This window comes from Harmonia axyridis, chromosome X (genome assembly GCF_914767665.1).
Source record: "Harmonia axyridis chromosome X, icHarAxyr1.1, whole genome shotgun sequence".
Classification (NCBI taxonomy): Eukaryota; Metazoa; Arthropoda; class Insecta; order Coleoptera; family Coccinellidae; genus Harmonia; species Harmonia axyridis.
In genome coordinates this window covers 36,802,381-36,807,790 of record NC_059508.1, presented here as the reverse complement: position 1 = coordinate 36,807,790, position 5,410 = coordinate 36,802,381, and the positions used below count along the sequence as shown (strand labels likewise).

The following is a 5,410-nucleotide window of genomic DNA, read 5'->3' as shown; positions in this document are numbered from 1 at the left end:
GGCGAAAAAGGACGTGAACATTATTCCTTATAAAAACCAAACCCGACCATGGATTTTGATTCTGATTGTTGATTATCGCTATTAGAACACATTAGGAGGCAACCAAATCAAATTTGAGAAAATTCCACGATCAGAAAATTTTTTTCGAAAAAAAAAAAAAAATTCGAGAACACCTCGGTCATGGCAAGTTATTTCCCACAATCCATTCCCCAATCAACGTACATCCCAGAAAAAATCATCTCTCTAACTATCCTGGTTCAAAAGTTGTATCGGAACATTTTCACGTCGAAAATATATCTCTAAGTCCAGACCGATGCACCACGTAATCTCGGGCAGACCGATGCACAACGTAAATGACGATCGGGACCGGGGCGATCGGTCGTATCTGACACCGCCGGCTCGGTTCTAACATCGTCAATGAGTCGGGGTTGAAAAAAAGGACGTGAACATTATTCCTTATAAAAACCAAACCCGACCATGGATTTTGATTCTGATTGTTGATTATCGCTATTAGAACACATTAGGAGGCAACCAAATCAAATTTGAGAAAATTCCACGATCAGAAAATTTTTTTCGAAAAAAAAAAAAAAATTCGAGGACACCTCGGTCATGGCAAGTTATTTTCCACAATCCATTCCCCAATCGACGTACATCACAGAAAAAATCATCTCTCTAACTATCCTGGTTCAAAAGTTGTATCGGAACATTTTCACGTCGAAAATATATCTCTAAGTCCAGACCGATGCACCACGTAATCTCGGGCAGACCGATGCACAACGTAAATGACGATCGGGACCGGGGCGATCGGTCGTATCTGACACCGCCGGCTCGGTTCTAACATCGTCAATGAGTCGGGGTTGAAAAAAAGGACGTGAACATTTTTCCTTATAAAAATCAAACCCGATCATGGATTTTGATTCTGATTGTTGATTATCGCTATTAGAACATATAAGGAGGCAACCAAATCAAATTTGAGAAAATTCCACGATCAGAAAATTTTTTTCGAAAAAAAAAAAAAATCGTAATCACCTCGGTCATGGCGAGTTATTTTCCGTATTTCATTCCACAATCAACGTACAACATAGAAGAAATCATCTCTCTAACTATCCTGGTTCAAAAGTTGTATCGGAACATTTCACGTCGTAATATCTCGCCAAGTCCAGACCTCGGCGATAGGTAGTATCTGACACCGTCCGCTCGGGACTGACATCGACTTGGACTCGGGCTGATGATGGGGAGGCGTTTAAGGACGTGAACATTTTTCCTTATAAAAATTAAAGTCGACAATGAATATTGATTCTGATTACTGATTTACGCTTTAAAAACACATTAGAAGGCAACCAAATCGAATTTGAGGAAATTCCACGATCAGAAAATTTTTTTCGAAAAAAAAAAAAATCCGAAAAATATTTTTCGATTCCTATTACTGATTTACTCTTTTAGAACACATTAGGAGGCAACCAAATCAAATTTGAGAAAATTCCACAATCAGAAAATTTTTTTCGAAAAAAAAAAAAATTCGAGGACACCTCGGTCATGGCAAGTTATTTTCCACAATCCATTCCCCAATCGACGTACATCACAGAAAAAATCATCTCTCTAACTATCCTGGTTCAAAAGTTGTATCGGAACATTTTCACGTCGAAAATATATCTCTAAGTCCAGACCGATGCACAACGTAAACTAGGGCTGAACCGATGCACCACGTAATATCGGGCAGACCGATGCAGAACGTAAACTCGATCATACCGATGCTTCACGTAATCTCGATCTTACCGATGCACCACGTAAACAAGGGCAGACCGATGCAGAACGTAAAGTAGATCTTACCGATGCACCCCGTAATCTCGATCTTACCGATGCACCACGTAATCTCCATCTTACCGATGCACCACGTGAACTGGATCTTACCGATGCAGAACGTGAATTGGATCTTACCGATGCACCACGTAAACTCGATCATACCGATGCACCACGTAATCTCGGGCAGACCGATGCACAACGTGAATGACGATCGGGACCGGGGCGATCGGTCGTATCTGACACCGCCGGCTCGGTTCTAACATCGTCAATGAGTCGGGGTTGAAAAAAAGGACGTGAACATTTTTCCTTATAAAAATCAAACCCGATCATGGATTTTGATTCTGATTGTTGATTATCGCTATTAGAACATATAAGGAGGCAACCAAATCAAATTTGAGAAAATTCCACGATCAGAAAATTTTTTTCGAAAAAAAAAAAAAAATCGTAATCACCTCGGTCATGGCGAGTTATTTTCCGTATTTCATTCCACAATCAACGTACAACATAGAAGAAATCATCTCTCTAACTATCCTGGTTCAAAAGTTGTATCGGAACATTTCACGTCGTAATATCTCGCCAAGTCCAGACCTCGGCGATAGGTAGTATCTGACACCGTCCGCTCGGGACTGACATCGACTTGGACTCGGGCTGATGATGGGGAGGCGTTTAAGGACGTGAACATTTTTCCTTATAAAAATTAAAGTCGACAATGAATATTGATTCTGATTACTGATTTACGCTTTAAAAACACATTAGAAGGCAACCAAATCGAATTTGAGGAAATTCCACGATCAGAAAATTTTTTTCGAAAAAAAAAAAAATCCGAAAAATATTTTTCGATTCCTATTACTGATTTACTCTTTTAGAACACATTAGGAGGCAACCAAATCAAATTTGAGAAAATTCCACAATCAGAAAATTTTTTTCGAAAAAAAAAAAAATTCGAGGACACCTCGGTCATGGCAAGTTATTTTCCACAATCCATTCCCCAATCGACGTACATCACAGAAAAAATCATCTCTCTAACTATCCTGGTTCAAAAGTTGTATCGGAACATTTTCACGTCGAAAATATATCTCTAAGTCCAGACCGATGCACAACGTAAACTAGGGCTGAACCGATGCACCACGTAATATCGGGCAGACCGATGCAGAACGTAAACTCGATCATACCGATGCTTCACGTAATCTCGATCTTACCGATGCACCACGTAAACAAGGGCAGACCGATGCAGAACGTAAAGTAGATCTTACCGATGCACCACGTAATCTCGATCTTACCGATGCACCACGTAATCTCCATCTTACCGATGCACCACGTGAACTGGATCTTACCGATGCAGAACGTGAATTGGATCTTACCGATGCACCACGTAAACTCGATCTTACCGATGCACCACGTAATCTCGGGCAGACCGATGCACAACGTAAATGACGATCGGGACCGGGGCGATCGGTCGTATCTGACACCGCCGGCTCGGTTCTAACATCGTCAATGAGTCGGGGTTGAAAAAAAGGACGTGAACATTTTTCCTTATAAAAATCAAACCCGATCATGGATTTTGATTCTGATTGTTGATTATCGCTATTAGAACATATAAGGAGGCAACCAAATCAAATTTGAGAAAATTCCACGATCAGAAAATTTTTTTCGAAAAAAAAAAAAAAATCGTAATCACCTCGGTCATGGCGAGTTATTTTCCGTATTTCATTCCACAATCAACGTACAACATAGAAGAAATCATCTCTCTAACTATCCTGGTTCAAAAGTTGTATCGGAACATTTCACGTCGTAATATCTCGCCAAGTCCAGACCTCGGCGATAGGTAGTATCTGACACCGTCCGCTCGGGACTGACATCGACTTGGACTCGGGCTGATGATGGGGAGGCGTTTAAGGACGTGAACATTTTTCCTTATAAAAATTAAAGTCGACAATGAATATTGATTCTGATTACTGATTTACGCTTTAAAAACACATTAGAAGGCAACCAAATCGAATTTGAGGAAATTCCACGATCAGAAAATTTTTTTCGAAAAAAAAAAAAATCCGAAAAATATTTTTCGATTCCTATTACTGATTTACTCTTTTAGAACACATTAGGAGGCAACCAAATCAAATTTGAGAAAATTCCACAATCAGAAAATTTTTTTCGAAAAAAAAAAAAATTCGAGGACACCTCGGTCATGGCAAGTTATTTTCCACAATCCATTCCCCAATCGACGTACATCACAGAAAAAATCATCTCTCTAACTATCCTGGTTCAAAAGTTGTATCGGAACATTTTCACGTCGAAAATATATCTCTAAGTCCAGACCGATGCACAACGTAAACTAGGGCTGAACCGATGCACCACGTAATATCGGGCAGACCGATGCAGAACGTAAACTCGATCATACCGATGCTTCACGTAATCTCGATCTTACCGATGCACCACGTAAACAAGGGCAGACCGATGCAGAACGTAAAGTAGATCTTACCGATGCACCACGTAATCTCGATCTTACCGATGCACCACGTAATCTCCATCTTACCGATGCACCACGTGAACTGGATCTTACCGATGCAGAACGTGAATTGGATCTTACCGATGCACCACGTAAACTCGATCTTACCGATGCACCACGTAATCTCAATCTTACCGATGCACCACGTGAACTGGATCTTACCGATGCAGAACGTGAATTGGATCTTACCGATGCACCACGTAAACTCGATCTTACCGATGCACCACGTAATCTCAATCTTACCGATGCACCACGTGAACTGGATCTTACCGATGCAGAACGTGAATTGGATCTTACCGATGCACCACGTAAACTCGATCTTACCGATGCACCACGTAATCTCGATCTCACCGATGCACCACGTGAACTGGATCTTACCGATGCAGAACGTGAATTGGATCTTACCGATGCACCACGTAAACTCGATCTTACCGATGCACCACGTAATCTCGATCTTACCGATGCACCACGTAATCTCAATCTTACCGATGCATCACGTAATCTCGATCTTACCGATGCAGAACGTAAACTCGATCATACCGATGCACCACGTTATCTCGGCAGACCGATGCAGAACGTAAAAAAAAAGCTTACAGCACGCGGTGTTCCCAAGCGGTCACCCATCCAAGTACTAACCGCGCCCGACGCTGCTTGGCTTCAGTGTTCTGACGAGAACTGGCAATTTCAGCGTGGTATGGCCGTAAACAACATATATTGCGATATTTTCTATGATATCTCACTTTTTGGGAGCGGAAAGGACGTGAACGTTTTTCCTCATAAAAAATGAAATAACTTTTGGATATTAATTCTGATTGTTGATTTAAGCTTTAAGAACACATTAGGACATATCTCAATGAAATTTGAGGGATTTCCGAAATCGAAAAATATTTTTCGAAAAAAAAAAAAAATCCCAGAAGACCTCGGTCATCTCAAGTTTATTTCCATATTCTATTACACAATCAACGTACATCACAAAAGGAACCATCTCTCTAACTATCACAGTTAAATTTTTGTATCGGAACATTTCACGTCGGAATATCTCGCTAAGTCCAGACCGGGGAGATCGGTCGCATCTGACACCGTCCGCTCCGGTCTAACATC

The 5,410-nt window shown here is 40.9% G+C and overlaps 1 non-coding gene across 1 annotated transcript; it reads right to left on the bottom strand.

The window, feature by feature from the left end:
- Nucleotides 1–4,896: 4,896 nt before the first annotated feature.
- LOC123688372 lies at nt 4,897–5,015 on the bottom strand. Its single transcript, XR_006749898.1, has one exon. It is a non-coding gene; the product is annotated as a 5S ribosomal RNA (ribosomal RNA).
- Between the last annotated feature and the right edge of the window lie 395 nt (nt 5,016–5,410).